This window comes from Halichoerus grypus, chromosome 8, assembly GCF_964656455.1.
Source record: "Halichoerus grypus chromosome 8, mHalGry1.hap1.1, whole genome shotgun sequence".
Classification (NCBI taxonomy): domain Eukaryota; kingdom Metazoa; phylum Chordata; class Mammalia; order Carnivora; family Phocidae; genus Halichoerus; species Halichoerus grypus.
This window is the reverse complement of record NC_135719.1, coordinates 122,272,064-122,290,161: the sequence shown is the minus strand read 5'-3', so window position 1 is coordinate 122,290,161 and position 18,098 is coordinate 122,272,064. Positions and strand designations below refer to the sequence as shown.

At 42.2% G+C, this 18,098-nt stretch overlaps 1 long non-coding RNA gene across 7 annotated transcripts in view; it reads right to left on the bottom strand.

The window, feature by feature from the left end:
• The window catches only part of LOC118538792 (uncharacterized), a 74,444-nt gene that overhangs the window by 34,493 nt on the left and 21,853 nt on the right, over window positions 1-18,098 (bottom strand). For 5 of the 7 annotated variants that reach the window (XR_013440767.1, XR_004918812.2, XR_004918827.2 and 2 more), the window contains exon 4: window positions 17,214-17,349. This is a non-coding gene — a long non-coding RNA (uncharacterized LOC118538792). Of the gene's footprint in view, window positions 1-13,008; window positions 16,352-16,421; window positions 16,575-17,213; window positions 17,350-18,098 lie in introns of those variants that run through there. The other 2 variants (XR_013440769.1, XR_004918867.2) reach the window with 2 other exon arrangements.

The following is an 18,098-nucleotide window of genomic DNA, read 5'->3' as shown; positions in this document are numbered from 1 at the left end:
TCTCCTTCTATACAAATTCTACCAATCCTTCAAGGCCCTTCCAAAATGCCCCTCTTCCAAAGGCTTCCATTTATTTCCTCCCTATTCTCCCTCTTTGTAGAGAATTCTCTTCTGTGACTTTTATCAAATCTAGTTATTTGTGTACTTGTCTTCTCTTACTCAACTGCAAATGTCATTGACCATCTTGTCTCTCTCAATGTCTAGAGCACAGTCCCGTGCAGATCCATGCACAAGGCATCTACTGGGCATAGAAAGTGAGATGATTTCAGTTTATTTGCAGTGAACTGATCTGGACCTTACCTGGAGATAGAGTGATGGCCATCTCAAAAATTGCCCTTCAATCTATTTTAAAACTTTGAAAGTTTTGTTTGTTTGTTTGTTTGTTTCAGCCAGGCAAATCTATCTTCCTTTTTTTGACTGACTCACAGTTTGGTCCCATAGAGAGTTCCTCTTCCATGTCCCGCTACTGGCACATCTTCAAACATACATTTAATTTGGAGTACTAACATAGCAGGCTATTCTCATCCATGGTTTTGACCACTTATGAGTGGCCTATGAGGTTGATGACATGTCATAATTTATGGTCTTCCTAGGACATGAATTTGTAAGCACTGCCTGGTGTGTAAGTCACTTGAAGATGAGCATACCTACCTGACCACCTACCACATTTCAACACAGCTTTGTTGTTTGCTACTCACTTGATAATTTTGGTGACTCGGCAGGGGAAAGCCCAGTATCTCAAAGAGTAACAGACTCAGATATGTTTGTTTGGCTCATTCAATGTTGCTTTGTATCAAATTTAGGAAAACACATTAGTTACCAACATTTTGAAAAATTTTAATGTATTAACTAAAGTCCATAGTTTTTATGGGGTTCATTTAATATATAGGATTCTTTTTTTAATGTTGTATAGTTCTACGGGTTTTTGACAAATGCATAATGCCATGTGTCCACCACTATCATATCATACAGAATAGTTCCATTGCCCTAGAAATCTCCTGTGGTCCCCTTTCCATCCCTCCCTCCCTTTTCGTGAACACATGCAATCAATGATCTTTTTAGTCTTGCCTTTTCCAACATGTTATATAGTTGAGATCATATACTATGTAGACGTTTCAGACTGACTTCTTTCACTTAGCAATATGCATTTAAGGTTTCTCCGTCTTTTCTTGGCTTGATAGCTCATTTCTTTTTACTGCTGAATAATATTTCATTGTCTGGATATATCACAGTTTGTTTATCCATTCCCCTACTGATGGACATCTTCATTATGCTAGGTTTTAGAAATTATGAAGCTTCTATAAACATTTATGTGCAGGTTTCTATGTGGACACAAGTTTTCAACTCATCTGTGTATATAACAAGGAACACAACTGATGGGCTGTATGGTAAGATTATGTTTAGCTGTATAAGAAACTGCCAAACTGTCTTCTAAAGCAGCAATAAATGAGATTTCCTGTTGTTTCACATCCTCACCAGTATTTGGTGTTGCTGGTGTTTTGGATTTTACCATTCTAATCAGTGTGTAGTGGTATTTCATTGTTGTTCCAACTCATAGTTCCCTAATGACACGTGATGTGGAGCATCTTTTCATATACATATTTGTCATCTGTACATCTTTGGTGAAGTGTTTGTTCGGATCTTTTGTCCATTTTTAACTGGGCTGTTTGTTTTCTTATTGAGTTTAAAGAGTTCTTTAGATACAAGTTTCATAAAACCTGTGTTTGGCAAAGATTTTCTCCAAGTCTGTGGATTGTCTTTTCATTCTCCTAATGGGGTCTTTCACAGAGCAGAAGTTTTAAATTCTAATGAAATCTGAGATCAGTTTTTTCTTTTCCCATGGGTCATGTTTTTTCAGTGTTGTGTCAGAAAAAAAGTCATTACCAAACTCAAGCATACCTGAATTTTCTCCTATGGTATCTTTCAGAAGTACTGTATTTTACATTTAGGTCCATGACCCATTTTGAATTACTTTTGTGAAAGGTCTGGATCCACATTCAATTTTTGCATGTGATGTGCATCATTTATTTAAAAGACTATCCTGTCTCTACAGAGTTGCCTTTGTTCTTTTGTCAGAGATCAGTTGACTGTATTTGTGTGGGTTTATTTCTGGGCTATTTTGTCCTATTGATCTATTTGTATATTCTTCTGGCAATACCAAACTGTCTTGATTAGTGTAGCTTTGTAATGAGTCTGGAAGTTGGGTTGTTTCAGTCCTCTCACTTTGTTCTTCTTCTTTAGTATTGTGTTGGCTATTCTAATTTTTTTGCCTCTTCATATAAACTTTAAATTCGATTTATTGACATCCACAAAATAATTTACTGGAATTTTGACTGGGATTGTGTTGAATCTATAGATCAAGTTGGGAAGAACATACATCTTAAAAATGTCAAGGCTTCCTATCTATGAACATGGAATACCTCTCTCTTTATTTAGTCTTCTTTGATTTCTTTCATCAAGGTTTTGCAGTTTTCCTCATATAGATCCTGTACATATTTTTTTATATTTGTACATAAATATTTAAAATTTGTTGGTTCAGGCTCCTGGGTGGCTCAGTAGTTTAAGCGACTGTCTTCAGCTCAGGTCATGATCCTGGAGTCCTGGGATCGAGTCCCGCATCGGCCTCCCTGCTCAGCAGGGAGTCTGCTTCTCCCTCTGACCCTCCCCCCTCTCATGCTCTCTCTCTCTCAAATAAATAAAAAATCTTAAAAAAAAAAAAATTTGTTGGTGCTAGTGGAAATGGTGGTATTTTTCTAATTTCAAATCCCAATTGTTCATTTTTAGTACATAAGAAAGCAATTGACTTTTTTTATTTTAAGATTTTATTTATTTATTTGACAGAGAGAAACACAGCAAGAGAGGGAACACAAGCAGAGGAAGTAGGAGAGGGAGAAGCAGGCTCTCTGCTGAGCAGGGAGCCCGATGCGGGGCTCGATCCCAGGACCCTAGATCATGACCTGAGCCGAAGGCAGACACTTAACGACTGAGCCACCCAGGCGCCCCCGCAATTGACTTTTGTATATTAATCTTGTACCCTGCAACCTTGCTATAATTGTTTATTAGTTCCAATTCTTTGGGGTTTTCTTCATAATTACATCTTCTATGAACAAAGATAGGTTTATTTCTTCCTTCTTAAATCTATATACCTTTTATTTCCTTTTCTTGTCTTATTACGTTAACTACTACTTCCAGGATAAAGTCAGGATAGTCTATATAAATGCCTTATTTCTTGAACAAAAATAGAGAACTGGCAAGCAGCGTATCTTGGAAGCCTTTGGCTGGAGATGAGATGGAGCATCTGCTTCTAGTTTACCACAGTCTCCACTGCTTCCCGGTAACACTTTGTTTCTTTGTGGAAAATGGAAAGAGATAATTCAATTTCTGTTTAAATTGAAAACATGGCCAAAGGTACCAAGATCTTCACAAAAATCAGAGAAAAATCCCTATGGGCATGTAATTTGGAGGAAACCCAGAGCCTCCATAGAGTCACCTTTTTACATAGTTGGGAAATTTTAAGATTGCCAATGTCTCCTTGTGAATGTCAATGATCTACCAAATAGGCAACCCCCATTATACCACCTCACTTTCATCTACCTCAGCCTACCCTTAAATCTTAAAATTCAGTGCTTATGCTCACTCTTTTCTTGGTCTCCAAAGCCAGTTCTCACTCTTGAGTTTGATCCATTTCCTTCTTCTTTTTTTGTATCATTGCCATTCTATGTTACTCTTCCTACCTCTGCCCTTATTCTTTCAAGGAACACCTTGGTGTATTAGTAATCCAGCAGGATGGACCCATGTTGTTAGTGCTTTAAATCCAGAGTGATTGCCCTAGAATTTTTTTGTGTGCTTTGGTTCAGATGTATTATGGGTTAACAGGCTATACTGAGCTGATTTGGAAATTTATCACCATATTCACACCGTTTCTATGGGAACATGTGTTGGAATTACAAACAAATAACTTGAAATGGAAAACAACTTGTCACTAAGGAGGCCACCTGCAGCCCAGTAAGGGCAGGAAGACCATTTTGACAAACATAAATTAGCTGCTTCAGTGCTTTGTGCCAGGTGGGCCAAAACTGGTGTTTGTAGAACCACGGTATGTCATTGTGTGTGTATGTGTGTATGTACACACACACAAGCATGCATATATATGGTGGGGGGGGTGCGGAAGGAGGGAAGGAAGCATCATCATAGTTTGACCAGTATTCAGATTCAAATATTTGACTTTTCAGAACTCTGGCCCTTGTAGGCTTCAAGTGTTACATTCCTTTCTCCTTTGGGATGGGATGTCATCAGCTGTAGATAGGCAAACAATTTCAAGAATCTCCTTTTGAATTTCAGAAGAAAGTTACCTAGTTGATAGGGCAACAAAGCCAGTCATGGGCAGACTTCTTAAAGCTCTAACGCAGTAATTCTCAACCTGGATGCACATTAGAACCACTGAGGACCTTTCAAAACCTACCAATGTCTGGCGCTCAGACCAATTAAATCGGATTCTCCAGGGTGAGGCCCAAAAAATCAGTGTGTATAGTTACACCACCCCTTTCCACACTCCCCCAGGTGAATTTAATGCACACTGCTCTAAGTGTGTGACACTCAAGCTTAATCTTATCTGAGCAAGGATCCTACACCCACTCCTGCAGAGGAGGCTGTTTATAGACACTTTCCTTCTGTGACAGTATAGGCACCTGATACTTTAGAAGGGAACTGGATCTCCTTTTTAATAAACAATGTTCTCTCTTTCAAGAGAAGAAGAGGAGGTAGAATTGAAATCCACCAAGATAATTGAAGCAAATAGCTCTAGGCACAGATGTCGAAAAGTTCTTGCGCATATCCATTACATAAAGACAACTGCTGCTTTTTTTTTTTTTTTTGAAGATTTTATTTATTTCTTTGACAGAGAGAGACACAGTGAGAGAGGGAACACAAGCAGGGGGAGTGGGAGAGGGAGAAGCAGGCTTCCCGCGAAGCAGGGGGCCCGACGCGGGGCTCGATCCCAGGACCCTGGGATCAGGACCTGAGTCGAAGGCAGACGCCCAACGACTGAACCACCCAGGCGCCCCACAAGTGCTGCTTTTAGAAGAAACATACTTTGTACTAAAACTTTCCCTCTTTGGAATTATCCATAAGTTTCTAAATTAAGTTGTAGTTGCTGAGACATTTCTTATTGTTGAAGAACACCTCCTTCCCCTGTCTTTTTTTGTTATTGTGTGCTTATTTATTATTGTGTGCTTATTTATTATTATGGGCTTTTTAAAATTATTCCTTTTGCTACAAGTTGGAAAAGCAGGAGAGGAAGTCCTTTATGTGTTTATTTTAAAGGCAACACATAAAATCTTATCAAAACAAGAATCCAATTAAAAATACTTTCTCTCTGGCTCATTCAGCAGTTGAGTAAGGGGTGGACATGGGAGGGATTCAAACATTAGTTCCCGAGGGAACGGAACTGGTCAGTATCTGGCATACCTGTGATGAGTCAAGCCACCAGAAGAATGTAATTTGTGGAATAAGCAACCAAGAACCAACATCCAAGGTCTTAGGTCATCAAAACTGGAGGCTATTTATCAGTTACTGTCTCAAGGAGGAAAACTGATCTGCTTTAGAATCTAACCTGGTTCTCTTCTGGGCTCAGGAAATGTGCTCCACCCCTCAAAGGTTAGGATGTTTGGTTGAATGTGCTGATTCAATCTACCTGGACCCACAGGTGGGGACCGCAAAGTAATGACTCTATGGTAAGAAGAAGGTGAGGAAGGTAAAAATCTGAGGCAGTGGGGGAGAAATGGAGAAAGGAGAAAGAATGAGAACAGGAGGCAGGAGAGGGGTGTGCATGTAAATGTCTACACTCATTAGATCCCATGGGTAATTCATTTACTCTTATTGTACACTGACTCATCTCTGAGCTAGGAGAAATTTACATTGACTACACAAGTTTGGCTCTTGAGTTTAGAATGGAATAGTGACCTGTCATCACTTGCTGGTCATTGATGGGTACAGGGCAGAGTGTGGCCGTATCAAATGGTCTGCTGGAATCATCGCTTTAGGAAAAACTACTCAAGACACACGCACTGTTGATGCTGTCCTCAGAGCAGAAGATAGATGGCCTTCCATGTTGTCCTTACCACAGCTTCTGTCAGACTTGTTTACCGAGCGTCTGGCTACACCGACAGGTTGGTTTAGTTAGAGTGGAGGAACTTGTTTGACACATAGAGACAGTCTGGGCCCATACTGCATTTATACGAGCAGGAAAATGATAAAACTATTCCAATTATACTTCTCACAAACTTTTCTCAAATAGTTGAATTTCACTAGATACTCATTTTCCTTTAGCATGCTTTGGTCTGTGGATAAGAGAAGAGAGGAATAGGAAAACCAGGGGATGTGGTCCCTCACGTGTGGTCTGGTTTTCTTATATATGGGAAGTTTGACTTTTCTTTTTTTGAAAATTTGACTTTAGGATTCTGATTAAAAAATAATAAAAATAAAATAAAATAATATCCATTTATATCAATACATCAGGCACATACAGCAATTGTACCAGATCTTCTCCTTTGTATAGACTGCCCCTCTCCCCACCCATTCTTTTTCCTTCTTTGTCCCTCAGCTTCTTGTTGGGTTTGGCCAAGGTGGGGAATAATAATGGAGATGGAAGGGTGGGAGAAGAGAAAAATGAGGACATTTGTTTCCCCTGCCTCCTTGTTCTCAGCCCCTAGGCCAGCACTGTTTTTGTGCATTTATAGAATGTCTCACTCATTCCCCTGGTAGCCCTCACAGCATTGCCTCCCATGAAAGAACTCACGTGCCAAAGAAATTGCGGTGATGGAGATGGGTCTACAGACATTAAGTAACTTCTCAGTACCTCTCAACTAGAAAATGGAGTCAAGAATAAAACCAAGTCTCTCTGTTTCCATCAAAATGGCCACATCTCACTATTGCCACATTAGATATGTCACCCAATTTCATGGCAAAACAAGTTTTCCTTAACCTGAATAACAAAATAGACTAAAGGGAACTAACAGACATACAGAGAACATTCTATCCAACAGCAGAAAACACACCCTTCTCAAGTGCACTTGTATAGACCATATGTTGGGTCACCAGGCAAGCCTTAACAAATTTAAGATGGAAATCATATCTTTTTAAGTCACAATGGTATGAAACTAGAAATCAATAACAGGAGGAAGACCAAAAAATTCACAAGTGTGTGGGAATTAAGCAACACATTCCTGAATAACCAATGGGTCAATAAAGAAATATAAAGGGAAATCAGAAAGTATCTTGAGACAAATGAAAATAAAAATACAACATATCAAAATTTATGCCATGCAGCAAAAGCAGTTCTAAGAGGTTATAGAGGTTAAATGCATATGTTAAAAAAAAAAGAATGATCTCAAAAAATAACCTAACTTTACATCTCAAGAAGTTAGAAAAAGTTACAAACTAAGCCCAGAGTTAGCAGAAGGAAGGAAATCATAAAGATGAGCAGACATAAAACAGAGTAGGAAAAAAAAATCAGTAAAACTAAGAGTTGTTTTTTTGAAAAGATAAAGTTGACAAACCTTTAGCTAGACTAACCAAGAAGAGAAGGACAAGGACTCAAAGTTATAAATGAAAAAAAGACATTATAACTGATACCACAAAATAGGAAAGACCACAGAGGCTACTAAGAAAAATTATGCACCAACAAATCAGGTAACCTAGAAGAAATAGATAAATTCCTAGAAACAGACAAACTACCAAGACGGCAAGAAGAGATAGAAAACCTGAACAGACCAACAATGACCAAGGGTATTTAAGAAGAAATCAAAACCCTCCCACAAAGTAAAGCCCAAGACCAAATGGTTTCATTGGTGAATTCTACCAAATATTTAAAGAAGAAGTAATGCCAGTTCTTCTCAACCTCTTCCAAAAAAAAAAAAAAAAAAAAAACTGAAGAGGAGGGAACACTCCCAAACTCATTTTACAAGGCCAACATTACCCTGATGTCAAAGCCAGACAAGGACACTATGTGAAAAGAAAACCATAGGTCAATATCCTTGATGAATATGCATGCAAAAATTCTCAACAAAATTCTAGCAAACTAAATTCAACAGCATATAAACAGGATCATACACCATGATCAAGTGGGATTTCTGTTTGGGATGCAAGTTTCAATATATACAAATCAATAAACTCTATATACTACATTAACAGAATGAAGGATAAAAATCATATGATCCTTTAAAAAAATTACATGATCCTTCCATTGCAAGAAAAGTGTTTAAGAAAATTCAACACCCTTCATGATAAAAGCTTTCAACAAATTAGCTATAGAAGTAACATCCCTCAACATACTGAAGGCCATATATGAAAAAAAGCTGTGAAAAGCTAAGAGCTTTTTCTTTAAAATAAGAAAACAAAATTAGGAAGAAGATAAGGGTGATCATTCACCCTTAATTTGAGAGGAAGGAGTAAAATTATCTCTTTTTGCAGATGACATGATCTTATATATAGAAAACCTTAAAGACTCCACCAAAAAACTGTTAGAACTAAAAAATAAATTCCATAAAGTTGCAGGACACAAAATCAGCCCACAAAAATCAGTTGCATTTCTAGCTTTAACATGAAATATCTGAAAGAGAAATAAAGAAAACAATCCCATTCACAATACCTTTAAAAACAATTTAAAAAAAAAGAATAAATGTAGCCAAGGAGGTGAAAGATCTGTAACTGAAAGCTGTAAGACACGGGTAAAAGAAATTTAAAAAGACACAAATTAATGGAAAGATATCTCGTGTTTGTAGGTTGGAAAAATGAATATTGCTAAAATGTCCACACTTTCCAATGTCATCTATAGACTCAATGCAATCTCTATCAAAATTCTCATGGCAGTTTTTCACAGAAATGGAAAGAACGATCCTAAAATTCATATGAAACCATAAAAGACCTTAACAGCCTAAGTAATCTTGAGAAAGAACAAAGCTGGAGGTATCACACTCCCTGATTTTAAACTATCACTACAACGCTATAGTGATCAAAACTGTATGGCACTGACACACAATCCGACACGTTGATCAATAGAATAGAATGAAGAGCCCAGAAATAAACCCATACATATACAGCCAACTAATATTTGACAAGGGAGCCAGGAATACTCCATGGAAGAAAAGATAATCTTCTCAAGAAGTGGTGCTGGGGAAACCGAATATCTATATGCAAAAGCATAAAACTGGATCCCTGTCTTACACCACTCGCAAAAAATAACCTAAAATGGATCAAAGACTTAAATATAAGACATGAAACCATAAAACTCCTAGAAGAAAACAGAGATGAAAACTCCTTGACACTGTTCTTAGCACCAGTTTTTTGTTTTCTTGTTTTTTTGGGATTTGACACTGAAAGCACAAGCAACAAAAGCAAAAATATATAAGTGGGGCTACATCTAACTGAAAACCTTCTGCACAGCAAAGGAAACAATCAGCAAATTGATGAAGCAACTTATGAAATGGGAGAAAATATTTAGAAACCATCTCTCAGGTAAGGGGTGAATATCCAAGTGAGGAAGTATGTAAGTGAGGAACTTATACAACTCAAGAGCAAAAAACCCAAATAATCCGATTAAAAAACTGGCAGAGGAATGGAATAGACACTTTTCCAAAAAAGACATACAGGTGGCCAACAGGTGCATGAAAAGATGCTCAATATCATTAATCATCAGGGAAATACAAATCAGAACCACAATGAGATATCACTTCACACCTGTTTGAATGGCTGTTATCAAAAAGACAAGAAATAAGAAGTGTTGACAAGGATGTGGAGAAAAGGGGACCCCCATGCACTGTTGGTGAGAACGTAAATTGGTACAGCCACTGTGGAAAACAGTATGGAGGTTACTCAGAAGATTAAAAACAGAGCTACCCTATGATCCAGGAATCCAATTCTGGGTATATATCTGAAGGAGACACCTGCACTCCCACGTTCACTGCAGTATTCCTCACAAGAGCCAAGACATGGAAACAACTTATGTGTCTATTGATGAATGGATAAAGAAAATGTTACATATATATATTATACATGTATGTATAATATATATACGTATGTATGTATTTAAGATCTACTGGGAGTAGATCTTAAATGTTCTTAGGACACACACACAGAAGATACTTATGTGAGGTAACAGATGTGTTAACTAACCTATGGTGGTAATCATTTTGCAAAATAAATGTGTATTGAATCACCACATTTTACACCCTAGTTACACAATGTTGTATGTCAATTACATCTCGATAAAGTTGGAAAAAAATACGTTTTCCCTACAATGAGCCTTAACTAAGGTGGTTTAAAATGTTACAGGGAAAGAGCTGTGGTGGTAAAAAGGGCTGAGTTGGGGGGCGAGTTGGGGGGGAGGTTTGAGAGCTGCCCCTTCCTATCTGAGAAGCCCCGATGTGTCACTTCACTTCCCCTGACCTCAATCACTCCTCTGTTACAGTTGTCTCCGAAGTACGGAGGGTCAGTGGAGGGCCTTAGCGGGTCTGGGTTGGAGACGCCCTCTCCAGTCCCCTCACCATTACCCAGAACAACCAAGCCCATGGGCAGTTTGGATCCTCAATCCTTCTCCCTCCCACTCGGGCTCCCAGTTCTGTCCACCTCTGCCCGGACAGCCAAGTGCCTCAGGGGAAGGCCCCCCCAGAATGAATTTTTATCAGCCTCAGCCAGTCTGTTGGTCTAGTTTGCTTTGCCAAAAGATTGCCACAGGCAATTGCATGGCAAGGTAATGCGGTCACCCCGAGGCTGCGAGGATGTGAGGGAATGTTGTGAGAGGTGCTTCTGGGAAGGGATTTTTTGCTTTTAAGAAGTGACATACACAAAAGAAAAAAAAGAAGTGACATACACACACACACACACACACACAAGTGAGGACTTTGTCTTTTTTCTATCTTGACTATTATTATCTGCATGGATGCCTCCAACTGCCAAAGCCACGATGAGAGCCATCCTGAGCAGGCATCAGCCTGTGGACCAGTGGGGAAAGATGGGAGGGATGGGGTCCTTGCCACGGGCAGGGGGGCCTCTGCCCAGAAGAACCCTGGCATAGCCCTATGTCACCTTCTTGTTTTATGAGATGCTAACTACCCCTTATAGTTCCAACTCGTTTCTGCTGGGAGCCAAAAGTACGATGGAGACAGATACATACAGATTGTGGCTCTGCTATGAACTTCTAGCATCAAAGGACACTGTCTAAAAGGAGAGGATTCTGTTCTGATCCTGTTCAAATCCCCTTCGTCCATTGTCTTTGTGCGAACCTCAACAGAGTGCCTTTAAATGGTCACCCCAGTCATGCGTCAAGCGCCACAGAGAAGAACTCCAGAAATTTAAGACTATCTTTGTTCTGAATCTGCTCCCCTGACCCTCCCCTGCCCTCAGTTTTCCCAGCTTTGGACTTCCGCTTTTCACCTTCCAGTATGCAACTTGCCTTCGTCCGCAGCCTTAACTTTCAGGACTGCCTCCTCCATTAGAGCTGAGTCTTCCCATGGGTTAAGGTGTGGGGTCTCCCTGCAACCACACTACCTCCGCAGGACCCATGGCAGGGTCCCTGCCCTTTCTTCTCTCCACATCTCCCATCTCACTTGGGGCATCTCGGGGTTTTTGCTTCTCTCCTCTTTGGTTTGAGTCTCTCCTCTGGTTTCTGCGGCTGCCCTGTTTGCTAACTCCGATCAGAGCCTGAAGGCATTGCTATGAGTCCTCAGTCTCTGAACGGGCTCAACATTCCCTTGTAAGGTGCCAAGGTGTCTTCAACTCTACTTCCACGGAGGGCAGCTTCTCTTTGGTGTGTACTTCTTGCAAAAGCCAGCTGCAGCTGCTGCCTGGGACGGGGCCTCCTCTGTGCCCCCCCGAACCACTGCCCCCGCCCCCTCTGTGACACACAGGAATTGAACTCTTGAGCTGGCTGTTTTGGGTGGGAAGGAAAGCACTCTCAGATTGGACACGATTCTGTTGTCTGCTCCCGGCCCTCTCTTTCTCAGATTTAGCAACCAGGGCTTTTTCTGATCAGAATTTTCAGGCCCACAATAAGAAAGCTGCATCAGGAGCTGAGAGGCATGAAAAAATGGGCAAAAACTCCCCTGCCCTTGTTTTAGTCGGAGATGCCTGCCTACCTCCAAGGTCCATTCCAGCTCTTAAATTCCATGCTTCCAAATAAGATAGTAAAATATTCAACTTTATGGATTGCTAACAGATTCTTGGACCAAAGCTCGAGCCACCCCCAACATGCCTGATTGGATAACAATGCAAAGTACAATGGTCTAACATGTGCAATGCATTGTCTTTCCTTTTTAAAAACTCATTTTACGAAACCCCTTAATTGAATCAGGCTTGAACTTCCTGTGGCATAAAACCAAACAAAATTACACTGATGCTAAAAATGTAAATGTATCCCAGATACCACTGGGTGATGTATTCATGGGAACATTTAAGCCTGAAGACTTGCGTGCACACACTGGGATAATAAGGCAGAGCCCAAGGATCAGGCATCTGAGATATAAACATTTATGGAAACATTTTTAATTCCCTGCTTTCTTAGGATTTTAAAACTAGTTCTGACCTTAGAATACTAGAATGTCAGACCTGGGACGACCTCTAAGAGACCACCGGTAAATGGTAAAAAGGATGCCTGGAGGGGTAAAGCGACACACTCACGGGCGCTCAAAGTACAAACAGAACTGGGGCTGGGTTTGGTTCAGCACACCTGGATTAAGCTTCTATGCTGTGCCTACCATTGGTCTGGGCGTTGAAGTCCAAAGGTAGAGAAGAAACAACCACTGCTTTCAAGGTAGCTCCAAGTGTTTGGATGTCCAGATCAGCCCTGGTTCTACCTTCTCCCTCATTCCGATGAGACTCCTTGAGCAATGGGAAACTCTCTCTTTAGCAGCACATGCTTAAGCAACTAGGAAAAAAATCCAGGAATATCTCTTGGTCGCCCTCATCTTGAGCCTAAGTGACTAGGAAAAAATCAAGGAATATCTCTTTGTCGCCCTCATCTTGAGCCCTGCTCCCCAAGCAGAGCCCCACACTGAGTCACGGGGGTTTCTGTGAGCCCTGCCCCCAGTAGCTTCACCTTTGTGCTTCCCTTTCCACTGCATGAGCTCCTTTCATATTATTCATTCATGACATATCCGTGGATAATGGATAGCTACAACCTGGTGACATTTCAGTTGATCACAGTCTTCCTGCTTGGCGGCAGGTGACGGGATCTCCTTGGGAGAATGCTTGTACAGAATGCTTACTTTCCTTTTTTTTTTTTTTTCCCAAAGAGTATAGTGAGCTCACCAAGGAGGAAAATTGCGCAGTGTGATGCTCTCCACCAGCGTGAAGATTTTGGCTCTGATGTTGAGGCCTAGCATCTCTCTTTCGTGGCACTGTTGCCAGGCAGACTTGTTACTGACACAAATTTCCTCCCTGATAAGTGGAGTTCTTGCCCCTCCCAACTTCATCCTGCCTGCAGCCGGAGCTCGGCTGCAGAGGAAGCCAAGCCAGACACTCTGATTCATGCTCCTAAAATATCAGCCGGCCCGGGTATGCGAGTGATGCGATAAATCTGGGAAACATAAATCAGATTGTTGGATGCTCTATCCGTCCGTGCACATAGGCTGCAGCAGGCATGGAGACATGCCCTCCCACTCTTGGGGGGCTGCACCCAGGGGGAGGTGAAAGGTCATGGCTTCAGACCCGGGAAAGGGGACCAGGAGGGCAGCAGCTGACACGCAGAAGCAGCCTTCAAACTGTTGACACACATTCCAGGCCCCCGACCCGAGGCTGAAGTGTTCAGGCTCAGAGATTGTCAGGAGAAGCTGGAGAAGGAAGCCAGAGGAGAAGCCCCGATGTTGCAAATCTTCCAGGATCAAGAACGTGTGAAGTCCCGGAGTTTGGACATCGGAGGGAAGGTTGGCTTCCGCTTCCCTAGGGCCCCAGTCAAGATGGAAAATCCAATATACAGAACCAAGCGGGTCGGAAGCTTCCTTAAAGAACGCTCTAGAAAAAGCAAACTAACAAGGTCTTTCCTTTGGTGAACAAAGACAAGTGCTTTCCCTGAGCCATTCAGTCATTTCAAAGGCCAGGGGAGAAGGGCCTTGTCCACTTAGCTTAGTTCAGGCCATTTGATCTCACGGTTTCTTGACCTGGGCCCGGGGCAGCGGGCTCGTCACAAATGACGCTACTTGTCTGGGTCAGGATCCTTAGTACAAAGGTAGTTTTAAATCTGTATGGAAGTAAAGAGGGTTCATCGCTCAGATTCTTAAGCCTCAGACATTGCTTTGCTCGGGTTTGGTCCTGCTGCATCGGTGGGACTCTGCCCTAAGATCTGATCAGATCCTCTGGGGCTTTGTGCCCGAGGATGCAGGGGAATAATTGGAAGAACGAACAGACAGAGGTGGATGGGGTGGGAGGTGGCACCTCGGAGCTACACTGGATGTAGAGGAGAGGAAATGAAGCAGCAATCAGTGGCCCACTCGGAAGTGTCTAAGAGGTTCATCCTGGGGAGCCAAGAAGGACCCAAGAACAGACTAACAGGTGGCAGGCCCAGTGGCCCCACTGACATCATGGGATCGGGTGAGGAGCCCAGACTACCTGTCTCCAGGTGTTCAGGCAAGTGAGATCATTAACGAGCAACAAGGTGAGATACTGAGAAATTAATTGTAGCTTATCTTTTTTTGCCACTCTGACCTATCAAAAAAACAATGAAAAGATAATTTTCCCCTCACCCTTCCAGGAAAAACAGCCAGCGCTTTGTGTTCCCAGACCTGGGTGTCTTGACCCCAGGCAGGGAGTTTCCAGCTCTTTGTGCTGTCAGGCCCACCTGGGGGAGTTAAAGAGGCTTCCAAGAAGGTAAGGGGGTAGAGGTTTTTGTGATTTGTGGGTAAGAGAGCGTGAGGGCCCCGTCCCCTGAGGGGGGATGGATCTGGATTTGTGGGATTCTCCACATGACCTGTCCCCTACACTTTGCGCTCTAGCCACGGCCAGATGGAGGTGGTTGTGGGTGCTCACCGCCATGGGCCTGGGAGCAGCGTGAAGGGTCCTCCGAGGGGGGTCTGGGGACACGGAGAGCAGCCACGAGGGCCATCTTGGCAGTTGGCTGGACTAGAAGTGCCCAACAGGAGGCAGGGACCAGCACAGGGCAGAGGTTTCAGAGAGCATAAACAGCCCCAGTGACAGGAGTGACCCACACCAATTGACAATAAGGTAGTGAATGAATTGACCTTGAAGATCTTCCAGGTCCAGTATCACAAATCCCTATATCACATGTAATTCTGCATGCTCTCGGTCTCCTTTTCACAAATTGATCTCCCGCCATCCGTGACTCACAGACGTCCAGCTCACAAGCACGCTCTGGTCTCCCCTCTACCTGGGCCAAGGGGACGATTGTCCAGCTGTGCACCATTTGCACGCCATCATCCCGAGAGAAGTCCGAGCATATGGGGCTTGGGGGAAGACATGTGCCTCAGATTGGCCAAGTCCGAGATGCTGACAAAACATTACAGAAGCTTTTGGATTGAATGAAAAAAGCTTCTATTCTTTTTGCTGTCAGACTGCAAAACCGACAGCTGCACACGATCAGGCACCAACATGCAGGGAGCCCCTCCTCTGTTTGCACAGGAAGCTCGGGCGGGCTCTGTCTTTCTCTAGAATCACACCGCCATGCCAGCCAAGGTCTCCACTCTGGCCCTGACCCATGGCTGGCTTTCCCTTGATTTCTGAGTTCAGCCGGTTTCCTGGGTCATCTCCGCAGTAAAGGCAACACTGCCATGTGCAGGCCTGAGCTTGCCTTCTCGCTGGCCTTTAGCCAGACATGGTCAAAGTTCCAGGATGTCCCGTGACAGGGCAGAGGCCTCAGGGGACGGCACTCGTGGGTTGACGGGTTTCCTCACATCCCAGGCCTCTCCCTCCATCTCTATTCCACTTCCCAGTGTGCCCCCCATGTTCACCCCTTGTTCTCTATTAGTAAACTCCCAAGTCTTTAGACACTTCTTCCTCTGGGAAGCCCCACTAACCACCCAGGCAGAATTCAGTGCTTCTATCACTACACTTGTGCACAGTTTCATTTCCCTGTGGATTGTAGTTGTTTACTTGTTCTTCTCACTTACCAGATAGCAAATCCTTGGGGAAGAGAAGCCATAGCTTATCAATCCCTGAGTCTTGTGTAATTTGGGTGTAATAAGTATTTTTCCTTATATCACTTACAAATTCATTTTAAAAGTAATATTTCATAGGAGCATCTGGGTGGCTCAGTCAGTCAAGTGTCTGACTCTTGAGCTCAGCTCAAGTCTCAATCTCAGGGTCGTGAGTTCAAGCCCTGTGTTGAGCTCCACACTGAACGTGGAGCCTATTTAATTAAAAAAAAAAAAAAAAGAAAGAAAGAAAAAGAGAGAGGGAAACAAGCCATAAGTGACTCTTAATGACAGAGAACAAACTGGGGGTTGATGGAGGGAGGTGGGTGGGGGATGGGCCAGAAGGGTGATGGGCATTAAGGCGGCACTGGTGATGAGCACTGGGTGTTGTATGTGGGTGATGAATCACTGGATTCTACTCCAGAAACCAATATTGCCCTGTATGTTAATTAACAAAATTTAAATTAAAAAAAAAAACAACAACAGTAATACTGTATAGATGGAGAGCCGAACTATAGCAATATCTGGTTTTCAAAAGAGATCACAAGCTATCCAAGTAAAAAATTCTCATAAAGTTGCTTCTGGAAAGATAAATTTCTTTTAAAAAAAAATTATGGTAAAATATACAAAAATTTACCACTTCAAATAACCATTTTAGAGGATACAATTCAGTGGCATTAAGTATATTCGCACTACCACCCATCTCCAGAACGTTCTCATCTTTCCCAACTGAAACTCCGTACCCATTAAACACTAACTCCCCATTCCCCATTTCCCCCAGCCCCGGCAACCACCATATTACTTTCTGCCTCTATGAACTTGATACTCTAGGTATCTCATACAAGTGAATCGTACAATATTTGTCCTTTTATCAGTGTCTTATTTCACTTAGCATAATGTCCTCAAGATTCATCATGTGCATGTGCCAGAATTTCCCTCCTTTGAAGGTTGAATACTATTTCATCATATGTACATGCCACATTTTGTTTATTCACTCATCCACTGATAGACCTTTGGGCTGCTTTCATCTCTGCACTACTGTGAATAAAGCTGCTATAAACACGGGTGTACAAATACCTCTTTGAGACACTGCTTTCGCTTCTTCCGGGTGTAAATCCAGAAGTGGAATTGCTGGATCCTATGGTACTTCTATGTTAATGTTTGGACGAGCCTCCATACTGTCTTCCACAGCAGCTGCACCAGTTTGCATTCCCTGCAACAACCAAGAATTCTAATTTCTCTGTATCCTTGACAACACTTACTATTTTCTGTTTTTCTTTCTTTTTTCATAGTAACCATCCTAATGGGCATGAAGTAGTATCTCCTTGTGGTTTTGATTTACAGTTCCCTATTGATCACTAAAGTTGAGCAAAAATAAATGTTTTTAATATGTTTTTTCAGCTTGGGGGACCTGGGTGACTCGGTTGGGTGTCCCAACTCTTTTTTTTTTTTTTTTAAGATTTTATTTATTTATTTGACAGAGAGAGAGATAGCGAGAGCAGGAACACAAGCAGGGGGAGTGGGAAAGGGAGAAGCAGGCTTCCCGCCGAGCAGGGAGCCCGATGTGGGACTCGATCCCAGGACCCTGGGATCATGACCTGAGCCGAAGGCAGACGCTTAATGACTGAGCCACCCAGGCGCCCCAAGGGTGTCCCAACTCTTGATTTCAGCTCAGGTCATGTCAGGGTCATGGGATCAAGCTCTACATCGGGCTCTGTGCTCAGCAGGGAGTTTGCTTCAGATTCTCTCTCCCTCTCTTTCTGCCCCTCCCCCTACTCTCTAAATAAATAATAAAATCTTCAAAAAATATGTCTTTTCAGCTTGTTAAAGAAATATAGCATGTACTATAGAAAATTTCAAAAATACAGAAACAAAAATTACAGAAAAGTACAGGAATATGCAGGAGGGAAAAAAACTTATGTGTAATCCAGTTACCTACAGATAAACACTGTCAACATTTTG